General features: G+C 31.4%; 1 protein-coding gene across 2 annotated transcripts in view; it reads right to left on the reverse strand.

The window, feature by feature from the left end:
• LOC109619902 (uncharacterized) overlaps positions 1 to 13,059 on the reverse strand; it is a 70,155-nt gene that overhangs the window by 44,775 nt on the left and 12,321 nt on the right. The gene's annotated exons all lie outside the window — the stretch shown is intronic.

Below are 13,059 nucleotides of genomic sequence, written 5' to 3' on the forward strand. Positions count from 1 at the left end.
CAAATGTTCTGTCTGTCTAGTAGTATGCCGTAGGACAGACTGTATTTGTTCCGTCACTCCTATGTCAACAGAAAAAGAAGAATCAACTGCTTGATGGCCACACTCTGACTCAATAATCAAGAAAGTAAATTTAAGTATATGTTTTTAGTTTTTATCTCAAATTATTTCAATCGTTTTTTATTGTTTAGTAATATAAAAGCAAGCGTAAAAATGTAATTCAACACTTTTATGTAAGTGACTCAAAGAATTTAAATATGTAAAAATCGTTGTCATTACGATACATTTCTTTTTACTATCATTGATTTCAGATAAGAATATCTAGTCAGAAATAAATATTACAAAATACTGTTTGATAAAATTGGCTTGACTAGTACCGATACAAAGGAGTACATGCTGTACATTACATAACCTTAATAAAAGTTGCAGTTCTGTTAGTACTTTTGGCAAAAGTCTGTTTTTAATTCCTTCTCTTTGAAAAATGTATTGTCACTTTTTTGCGTTGCAAGCACTGTTTTCATTATTTTGTTTTTAAAAAAAAGATAAATAAATGCAGCTTACAAGATTTGGAAATTAAAAAAAAATATTCATTTCAAATAGCGACTACATGATAATTATTTTCTTATCCCAGATTTCACTCCTAAAGTTCGCAAGCATGTTCAGCTTTAAAAAAAATAAGAAAATTTATTTTAAGGAATTTATTTCAAAGTATCTTTCATTACTTGCATGATTCGGTTAATGTATTCTTGAAGGTGTAGAAAGGTAATAACATATTAAGGTTCATTAGTGACTAAATGCTTACCTCCAACAGGGTCTTCGTCGTTATTATTAGTTGCAAAGCACTTGTTTTGAGCAATTTTCCCTGCAAGATATCAAAGATGGTTTACACTTGTCATTGACTTTAATAATGTATCTAATAAATATAATACACACGCAATTCATGATTTACTCTCTACCAAACCAGCAACTTTCAAATGTCTCACATCTATAATTGCACAACTAGTACTCATTGTCTTGTATGATTCTGCTTTTTTCTTTTGTTTTACGTGAACTTTCTGCTTGTTTGAAATGCATTGACTTGTATACTTTAAATACGCCTTATCTCCTGGCTTTAAATTATGCATTCATTTTATAATTAACCAAGAAACAATGACGATGTAAAATGTATGTCCACAACGGAAAGAACAACAATAAATAAATTATTGTTTTCTTAAACTCGCTCTCTCTCTCTCTCTCTCTCTCTCTCTCTCTCTCTCTCTCTCTCTCTCTCTCTCTCGCTCTCTCTCGCTCTCTCTCTCTCCTAATGAATAAACTTCCTAAACTAGTTTAAGGGATTGGATTTTCTTAATGAAAAAATTTTCCTTAATTTTTAGCATCTAATCTGAACAATGAAATTGTTATTTCTGGTCTCTTCCGTCTGAGCTGAAACTGCCACTATAAGCAACTTTGAAAATTTCTGAAATGTGAAGATAATGTTTTGGCACATTGGTTTCAGATGACTTTCTTTTTAGTGGTCAATGAAGATTGTTTCATACTATCTGCAGTCCACAAGCCCGATGCTTTAACCGCTGAGCTATGACAATACATGTATTTAACAAAATGTATTGATATAAACAATCCAAAAAACATTTAAAATGCCATCTTGTTACGTAGTGTCTAAAAAGTATAAGTCTAGGCGTCGTTGGGTGACTTAAAGCATTCGAACATTTTTCTGATCCCACAAATTTGTTTCTTCATATTTACTCCGTGGTTCTTAAACTATTGATTTGGATATCAAATGGTCAATGAGTAGGAGTTATTGAAATAGAGTAGACAGATCTCGTTATATATCTGCCACTAAGGAACATCCTTGGTATTGGCCATTCTGAATTAAAATTGTTCATTGTACTTGAACTAGTCAGGAAAACGATAAGGTGCATGTCGTATAACACTCATATTTTTCAATAAACCTTGTGATGAAGCAAGCTTGTAAAAAATTAAGAATAGATGTCCATCTATCGACTCAAATGAAAAAGGTATGACTTTTGTTTAACAAATTAAGACACAACTGTCCTTTTTTAATCTTAAATAATCATTTAGCTTGATAGCCAATTTAAGAAGTATCGGTACTTCGAAAATTCCTGTACAGCAAAGTAAGATTTGCATGGTCAAGAGCTTTGGTTCAGTTTGGGGAATGTTAATAATTGACTCACCCGTTGGTGGTGTTGTCTCGCGTTGATGGATTTTACTTCGTAATCCTCGTCCCCTGGATGGGGAGACCATTTGTTCTTTTATCATTTTTTTGAGAAGGATTAGCCTTGTAATCCTTCCTTTGGCCATGATGATGCAGTCTGTTTGTGATTTTTTAACCTATTTCATGTTTTGTGATCGAGCTCTGCTGATCACAGTTGTCGTCACATGAGGCATCCGGCAAACTTCAATACTTGCGCACACATTACGCCACGCACTACTTCACTAACTATATATGCAATGACATCTTTGGTTAATTCTTTATTCTATAGTTTTTAAACTCAGAAACATTATCTTGATATTTTTGTCTTAAGATTAAAACATTTATAAAGGATTTTTTTTCTTTCCATGCGTAAGAATTTTGTTCGGAAATACACTTCGCCAGATAAAAGTAAAGTTATTCCGTTCCTTGCTATTTCGGAAAACAAAAAAAATGATAATAACAAAACCAAAAAAAAAACCCACCAAAAACACCAAAAAAAAAAAAAAACATATAACCAGCGCGATGTATCCTTTTTATTACATTTTTACTTGTTGGCATTGTTAATATATAACAGTTAATGCTGACAACTACTACGCTGTGATTGATGACGATATATTTATTTATAAAAAGTGTCAACTTATTTTTCACACGTCTCTAAGTGATTTTTAGCGGTAAATATATTATAAAAGAGTACCTATGAATTGTGACCATGGTAAGTGATTTTTCAATGAAGCATTCTGGAATACATTATGGTTATGTACATGTAAGAGTGCATTTTCATCAGAGCAACGTGCTGTATGGTGCAACTGCACTGCATTGCACTAATGTTTTTGTTGAGAGCAACTTTGCATCCCGTGTCAGATTGGGGTCCAAATAACATCACACCTTTGCGTTCACACATTCTTTCAAAAAATAACCCAACAAACAATGTTGTCTCATAATGATTTACAATTGCAATATGTGTATCAGGGTCTAAGTTTCAAGTGACAGTACATTGTAGATCGATTTTCTAGAGTTTTGTCACACGAAAATATGAGAGTTGCTTAGAATCCAAGTTTGTTTTACATTAAGAGTGTTGAAATTGGATTTGTTTTCTGAAATCAATTGTTGTTGACCATAGGAAGTACAACTGTCGCTTTAGTGTGTCACGATGTTAACTTTTACTTTACAAATTTACAAATTCCCAAAGTAGGGATTCAAATGGTAGAGTTGCATCTAATGGGATACCAGTAACGATGTGCTTCGATTCTGTGCAAAAATTGCATTCATATTTGCTGTAGGTTTACTAAAACTTGCAGTTTAATTTGACACCTCTTTGCATACACTTTAATGTAGACTTTGACACAATTGATGGAAACAGTACATCTAAAAAGGCAAGAACATGCATATTCAAAAATCCCACAGCAGTACATTTTTAAATTCACAGGCAAATGTTGCATAAATTACTTGCATTGATCATAGTTGATCAAAACAGAGATACAAAGAAAAAATCACAGTGATTTTGGTGTTTGTCATTAGTATTCTAAGCAAAAGGACAAATTATGAACATAATGTGTGTTGTTTGAAATTTTTGTGAAGATCTTAGTGTGTTACATGAACAGAATGTATAAATGTAGGTTCAAATGTTACTATAAATGAGAGATTGGATGCATGAAAAGTATCAGGTAAGATAAGATGTGCCTAAAATGCATATGATGCAAACAATTTAGACCCGAGTATAGATCCTGAATGTCTGAAGGGGTTGTGGGTTGTTGAAAAACCTCTGATTTCTTTGGTGCAATTATTTTTATCTCCTGTAATCTTACTTGGAAGTCAAACGCCTCAAAAGGGTTGGCTATACGTTTTCCTGTAAACATACATTCACAATCAAAAAATATTTTTGAGAAAAAGGATATTTAAAATGTAACATATTTAGGCTGTGAAAGACCAAATAGTGTGTTAGTGGGTACTTGCAATACCAAATAAATAAAATAGAATATAACATACATACATTCTTGCCAGAGAAAAGAAACAAAGTATTAAAAACCAGAGAAAAGAAAAAAGAGCACAAATATATAAATCATTACGCGTTGTTAATGTATTTATTATTGTAAGATTAAATGAAACCTCCAAACAAATTGCACTGATAAATTTGGAATTTTTGATAGCAACCATTTGAATTATTACAGGGCAAGACCTGCTGAAAAGAACATATAATTTTATCATTTGCAACACTGTATATTGTACAAACATCTGAAATTTCAAACAAAACAATAAAACCGCAATGCCATTGTTAAAATTACTTCATCCATACAATGATAAGTGTGTATAAGACTTAATAAATAATTGTTCTTTGAAAAATTTGACTCTGTAAGCATAACTTTGAGTTACCAGGACACTAACATTGAAAATGTATTTAGGAGAGTTATGTTACATAAACTTTTTTAAAAAAAATTCACAGCCTATGAATAAATTGAATGTAATTTAAAAACATGTAATTATCAAAGTACTGATGTACTGACGGTAGTTGATTTTATTGAATGATTTTTTATTGTATGGATCCAAGCAATATTGAACTCCAGTCTTGTTTAACCAGAGCCTCGGCTGTCTCCGATAATCTCCGACAATCAAAAGAGAGACTCTCTGCTGGTCGGAGATTTACGGAGACAGCCGAGTGTCTGGTTGAAGAAGACTATATTGAACTCTTGCGTAGGAATACATACAGCTACAAAGATTTCTAAATTGTTCGTACCATTTAAAATCTGACTATTTTCAAGGTATCTATAAATAGGTTTCCTTGAAAACAATGCTTCATCACACATTACATCAAATTTATCGATTATTTTCAAGAACTAAGTTTTGTCAGCGGTGATGATTTGTGCTTAGGTCCGAACACTATTTCGCTTTCGGTTTGCCAGAGTAACTGCATAGGAGAGTTGATTAAAATCAACTCCCAACAAATCAGCATAATGATGTTAACTTGCACCCTGAGTTTGCGTGCCTTAATGTTTCAACAACCAAGCTAATATTACTGACCCAATATTTGTTTGGAAAAATCAGTGTAAATGAATGAAGATTTACAGTGGCAAAAGTTGTCAACAAGTTCGATTCTCCAGAAAAGGGAAATTAGTATCAAATCTGTAACCATTGACCAGAGGAGAAACATTGATTACATTTAAAAAAAAAACTGTATAAGATAAAATACTAACAAATGAACCACTGCATATATTCTGTACAGGTGGAGTTAGCACAGGGAAATTTGTCTTACTTTCTACAATTGTGAAATTAATTGTTAAAAAATACTATCCCAGTATTAGTTTTGCTTCAACAAAAAGCAAGAAATATCCAAGTCTTAACACTTCATTCCGTATTCAAGTTGCCTGTTTAAAGAGAAAATGAAGGAGAAATTTAGAGCAATTGTTTCATGGTATTCATACAATAACAACAAATGAGATTAATGGTGATTAATGGTCAATGTAAAAACATTTCATTCCATTCATTAATGATTTTGTGCTTTTCAGATAGTTCTATATCTTTTGTGAGATTTAATTTTAAGTTGATTGCAGACTTTTTTTGTTGACGTCTTTATTTTTATTAAAAGAGACACTTCTCTTGCCTTGGTTTGAACCATGGTTCGAAAAAAAAAGAAATAAACTCAGGAAGGTGACCATGCATTTATGTTAAGTGGGTGTGCGGCCATCTTGTACATTTGAGGATAAGAATGCAAACATTTCTTAAACTGGCTTGTTCCTGCCCGGAACTGACCAAAAATGTTGCCAAAAGATATGAAAGCAATAAATATGAACTCCTACATGTAATTTTGTTTGAAAAGTGTGCATTAATCGCTTTGAACAGCTGTCGAACTGCGCAGCTACAGACTTATTTTGAAGATTTAAAAATCTGAAAAAAATATGAAAGGCCAGCCGGGGTTCATTGGTGTCCTCTTTACAAACATTTGTTGAGAAAAAGTATGAATAACATTCAGTGTATATTTCCCCTTATGTTTTCATTGGAAATCTGCGACGTTCAATTTCCTGTAAATACACCTATTCATGCGCCATGAGCACAAATATAGAAATCATCACGCGTTGTAAGTGTATTTATTATTGTAAGATTACATGAAACAATTAAACCTACATAACCAATTTAATATGTACTTATGAAAATTAATCATTGAATTATATCTACTGGTTAATAAAAAAAAATATTTTTCTCTACAAAGTTTCTAGCACTGTATTTTTAGTTGCGAAGGCGAACTAAATAATATGTTAATATGGCTGCTCCATGTATATTTCATATCCCTGACTAATATCGTATATAACGGCTTTGAAGTGACGATACACAAATACTACATACAAATTAACATCTATATGAATTTAAATATAAACATTGAATGTTTATTTTCGGATGTCCTCGGTCCTAAAGCCCACCAAGGCGATGAAGACAAATTATCATACCCCCCTAACGCACTGTATTTAATTTGTCTGCACAGCCTTGGTGTGTTTTAGGACCGACTTACTTTTATCATCCTGAGGTATCACACACACTCTCTCCATTTAATTCAAGATCAAAAGGGCAGACAGTTCTGGATGACTTGATCCCGCCTGATTAAAGACAAAGTATTGGGTTACAAAGGACACTATCCGCATCACTTGGAACAAGAGTTATTTTGTAACGAAATGTATGTACAAAAGAAGGTGCCATTGGTTTTGTAACAGATTTTGAATTCCTAATAATTCTGTAGATTCTAGCATGTTTTGCTGATAATTAACTAAAAGATGAAACCTTTTTCTTCACTTTTGTTAATTATAGAGCATAAATAATGGACTAATCACTATTCGTATTGACTGTGAAATACTTCAAAATGCACAATAGTATAAGTACTTACCAACTTATTACAATGAAGGCAGCACTCAAGAACTATTTTTTTCCAATACTCTTGTAGAACACTGGTATCATAAAAAACGCATTTACGTCTTCTTCAGATACTCATCATTGAGTTTCCCAAATACCGGTATAATGCGATCAAAGCTATTATATTTTTGTAACGATTTCATTTATATCGATTGATTAATTGTAGCCTAGATAGAATGATCAGGCGACTTTTGTTCGTGTGTAAACACAATTCTTGTCTATTTAATTAATTATTGAATATATTAATAATATACTAGAATATCCATACAATACAATAGCAAAACTTCTACAAATGTTATTTTAATAAGTTATTTTTATTACATTAGAACAAACGACAAGGAGCTTTTAAAGAAATACCACTCAACATTTTACCGAAAGGAAAGTCTCTAAAAGGATAAAATATCCTCAGGCTCAATAAAAAGAAAAACATGAAAAAGAAGAAATTAACAGAGTTTTAGATAAGTATACACAATCTACCAACTTTTATACAACGCAACGATCACCTTCCATACACGGCGTGCGTTATGCATTACGATCCTTGTTATTAAAATGGGGCTATAATTTTTAAAGCTAAACACGATTTGTAAATAGACATACGCCATTCTGGTTTCTCTTCAAACCGTTCGCATTTTTTACATTTGAGTGCTTCCATAGAAATCTTTATACCTGACCTGACAAAGTATTCCCTTACATCGTCATAGATTTTGAATTTTTATCCTCTTGTTAAACTCCCATTTTCTCTTTGTCTGTAAATGCATTGACCCTTAAAGCTCATATTTGTTATGATTTTAGCTCGGCAGAGTATAATACGCCAATATAGGCGAAACCTACCTTGAACTGTGAAAAGATGAGAGAAATATTTTACAAAACAAATTGTTTCGCTCTTTGTATCTAAGGAAACTATGAGAATACCCGCAGTATATACATATAAAAAAGTCATGTACATGTATATAAATAATTCACAAAAGATTGTGCATCAATTTTTTTTATATGATTTAGCTTATTTTATTTTGTACTTGCTCGTAATTAAATTACGTCCCATGTATTAGAATTATACACATAAAGTAATGCAATTCATAAACCTTTGCGAGAACATCGGATAAATTAAGCACTTGTATTCACGATCTGTTCAGAACTTTCATAATACATGTACAACATAAAAATGAGTTATATATTTCATGGAAAAGTGTGCTACGTGTCCCGTATGATTACATCCTTAGCTTGACAACTTGCAGTTAAAAATTTCTTGGTCATAAACCTTTTTTAAACTCAGAAAGGAAAGTTATTTTGGATTTGTTTTTATTTTTTAAGCCATGATGTTTATAATAAACTTGTCAATAACACACGATATACAGGTTGTGTCGAATCACTTGACAGAATTTTGGACTCATAAATTACAGTTAATAATTTGAGACATTCCGATATGGGACTGCTTTTCTCAGAGAAAATTTGTCAATTGTTTTGTGTTCTAGTATCATTAACTATCAAATCGTCGCTAAAATAAGCACCAACCGTCAGTCTAAGAAAAGAAAGCTTTTTTGCTTGGAGTACAATTCAAAACGTTATTATCATGCATTTGGCGACATGGTTTTTCGCTATTTCTGTAAACATTGTGTCAAGTTGAAATGACCTTTTTACAATTCATTTTTTTTCTTAGCTTTTTATAATTAAACTAATTTTTTTTCATTATTAAAATAGAAAAACTAATGAATGTGTCGAAATCTAATTTTAATACCTCCGATGTGTACCAGGGATATGGATTTTTAAATCAATATTTAGTTTAAAAAAGAATTTGCACTTTTCACCTCGGAGATCTACAGATCACATATGTTATTTTACAGTTTTAAGAGAATTCAAAACTATTAAATTCTGTGATTTTTAAAACTTGAATGAAACACATATACAAAATTAAAAGATTTTAATTTCATACGAATTAAAATTTAACATCTAAAAAACATTTTCCAAGAGATACATTTAAAATCAAAGTATTATAAAGTCTAATGATATGGTGAATAAGTATGGTGCAGAAAAACTATAAGCATTATCTAATATCTATGTTTATTTTTATATAACTATGTTAAACATGAAGCTCAGTTTTCAGTGACCTGGTTTAAAGTAAATAAAGAATTTATCTTTAGTAATGATAATTGCATGTAGTAGTGTTAATTGGGCGTAATTTCATTTATTTTTTATGTAATTAAAAAATGTGTAATAAAACAAAATTTTGAATTATATGTAATTTGTAACTATTTTGTTAATTATTTTTCATAAAATACATGTATTTTCAAATTACTTTTCAATTACTCTCAATTACACATTAAATGTATCTATGAATCAAAAACTGATAAATATTACTAACACCGGTAATGTACAAAAACTAACAACATTTTCAAAATTTATCAAGAATAATATCAAGATCTATGTTCTTCCTACAATCTACTGTATTTTCACATTTTTTTCTGGTTTACATGACATTGTAAACCTTGCATGTTTTAAATGTTTTTGTATTTGTGTGTGTTTTTATTTTTAACATGTACCTCCAATATCAGCGATGTGGTTATGAGTGATTATAAAAATCAAATTGAACTGGAAAGCTTGTTTTCTACCAATTGTCCCCAAACTATAAGAAGTTTTTTCGGACGATTTGCTTGATCTCTTTTTTTTTCTTTCTTTCTTATCACTTTTTATTCCAGGTTATATATAAAGTATGAAATAAAAATACTTTCTATGTGAAATACGATTCAATTTTTCGAAACATGTAACTTAGACGGGTGCAAAAATGCCACCTTGGCACTGGCATAATTATACCGCTCAGGATCGTTGACTACTAGTAGGGTATATTTATGGGTCAAGAAACTTACAGCCAGTTGCTTTCCGATCGAGGCATTCACGTTGCACGGAATTCTAAATAAATAATTTATTCTTTGTTAAAATGTATGTAAAATAAATCATATTAAAGTAACTTCATTCAATTTTTTCGGAATGAACTACAATTAAAAGAACTACAATTAAAAAAATACCCAATTTTTTCCTGTACATATAGGGTTGCCCTACTGTGTGCGTTCATAAAAAATGTGTGTCGTTCATACAGAGTGCGTAAAATCTGGATCATTTTACAGACTTCGATACTACCTCCAGGATATTAAATAATATATATATATATATATATATATATATATATATATATATATATATATATATATATATATATATATATATATACCTGATAGGCTTAAACATGCTAAATCTGAGCCTTGGGTTTCGAATGCTGGAAGTTATAATTGGTTCTATCGTCCACAAACATGAATGGAATATGCATTTTGTGATAATGCTGCACTTGACAGGACTTGATGCTTGATCCAAGTCATAGGTCTTAGTTGCTATACGAGGTTTTTTGAGCAGGTCACGTATCGAGATAAATAATGGTTCCTACTTATTTTATCTTGCTTAGTTTTTAATTTAACTACATAAATGAATCACAAAGCTTGCTTCAAATACGTATAGAAATCTTAATTATCCAGTTGTTTAAGCAGTTTTAAGATTTTAGAACAGCTTAAGTTTTGTTAGGGTCTTGTACCTTATTAGATAATGAAGAAAATTCGGTTCATACCCAATTAGACTTCCACAGTTGATATAACTATTGAAGTGTAATATAAAGGTGGCTTCGGATACAAAACATAATCTTGATTATCTGGATGCTGGGACAGACGCAAGGTTTTTGAAGTAGAATGCTGAACGAATATGGTGTCCTGATTAAATTTCATGACATGTAGATTTGAAGCATAAGACTAGCTACAGATCAACATCATCGAGGATGCTAAGAAAACCTGGTAACTACCATGATGAATCTTGCTTGAAAATGTTGATAGATATCATATGATTTCTATCCTTATGATATTACATCATACGTACAGTATTATATTGTATCTTATGATACAATATTGTATCATGATACAATATGATATCGTAACGTATCATATATAATATAATATCTATCGTGTAGTATGATTTATATATATATATATATATATATATATATATATATATATATATATATATATATATATATATATATATGTGGATTTTGTTTTGTTTAATGCACCATAAAAAATATGCAGCTTAATTATTATGATAGGATATGCTTAACGGAGCATGTACGTTTTTTCATACCTTTTACGCAATTTTCCTAATTACAAAAAATACCGTTTAAGTGCATAAGAATGCAATCTATTTAATAACGCGTCCCAATAGCTTATGAAGGTCAGTTTGTAAATGTTTGAATTGAATTGAAGAATTTTGACCGTTTTATCTTACACATATACACTTTATTTATACACTTATTATACACTTTATTTGATATACAAAACAATGACAAACAATATACTAGTAATAGTATTTTAAATTGCCTTTCCATTTTTCTCTTTCTTGTCCAAGGGGGAAAACTCTAGAATAAATTTTGACAACATCTTTGCAACACAGACAAAAATCAAGATGAGACTATACTTACAAGTTTTCTAGAGGAGAAAAAAGATTCCTCGAGACTATATCACAAAGGCAGAACAGTCAAGAGTCCTCTCAGACAGAAAAGCTGAAACTTGTATGGACGCATCCCCAGGTATTGTAGATTCAAGATTGTTCAAATCATGGTCCCCGGAGGTAGGGTGGGGCCACAATGGGGGTATAAAGTTTTACATAGGATATATAGAGAAAATCTTTTGAAAACCTTCATCTCAGAAACTATTACACCTGAAAAGTTGAAACTTGTGTGAAAGCATCCCCCAAGTATTGTTAATTTAAGTTTGTTCAAGTCATGGTCCCCGGAAGAGGGTGGGCCATAATGAGGGATCAATTTTTACATTGGAATATATGTACAGTGTACAATGTAGTGTAGATTCAAGTTTGTTTAAAGTATGGTCCCAGGGGGGTAGGGCGGGACCACAATTGGGGAGGAGGTATCCAGTTTCACAAAGGAATATATAGAAAAAAATCTTCTCAAAAACTCTTTGGCAAGAAATACTCAAATGTGCATGTAGAAGCATCCTCAGGTAGTGTAGGTTCAAATTTGTTTAAATTTTATTCCTCAGGGGTAGGATAGGGCCACAATGAGGAGATCAAATCTAAAATAAGACAAATCAGAGAGAAAATCTTTAAAAAAAAAACTTCTCAAAAACTGTTGGGCAAAAAAAGCTCAATTTGTGAAGATGTATCCTCGAGTATTGTGGATTCTAGTTTGTTCATATTATGGTCTCAAGAGGTAGGGTGGGGACATAATTGGGGATCAAGTTTCACATAGGAATATATCTTTGAAAATCCTCTTCTTAAAAACTATAAAGGCAAGAAAAGCTCAAATCTGTGTAGAAGCATCTTCGATTATTGTACATGTAGATTCAAGTTTGTTCATATCATAGTCCCTCGGGGTAGGTTAAAGCCACAATGGGGAGATCAAGTTTTACATAGGAGTGTACAGAAAAAATATTTTAAAAAGCTTCTTCTCAAAAACTATTAGGCAAGAAATTTGTGTGAAAGCATCCTCTGGTAGAGTAGATTCAAGTTCAAATCAAGGGGTGGGGGTAAAAGATCAAGAAAAATCTAAAACAACAAAAGGGGGTTTGGTAATCTGTGGATAAAAATCGGCAGATTTATTTTACTTTAAAGGATGGCTGCACTTAACGCCGTGTTTTGGGTCCTTTTTCGGTTTCTATTGTAACGTTTAATCCCCTCTCAATTTTTGTCTTTTGAGCGCATGTTTGTCTATTGATCACCTTCAACATAAGCTTAAATGTACAATATGAAACTATCATTAAAAGGAGAGCAATAGACAAACATGCGCTGATTATGTATAAAGTCTGTAAAAATGTGGGCGTCCTCATTATCCTATGGAGATTAAAGAAAATTTAAAGGCCCCTACCTATGAAAACAACTTCGTTCTTTGTAAATATGAACTTTTTATTAAAGTA

Source organism: Magallana gigas, chromosome 10, assembly GCF_963853765.1.
Source record: "Magallana gigas chromosome 10, xbMagGiga1.1, whole genome shotgun sequence".
Classification (NCBI taxonomy): domain Eukaryota; kingdom Metazoa; phylum Mollusca; class Bivalvia; order Ostreida; family Ostreidae; genus Magallana; species Magallana gigas.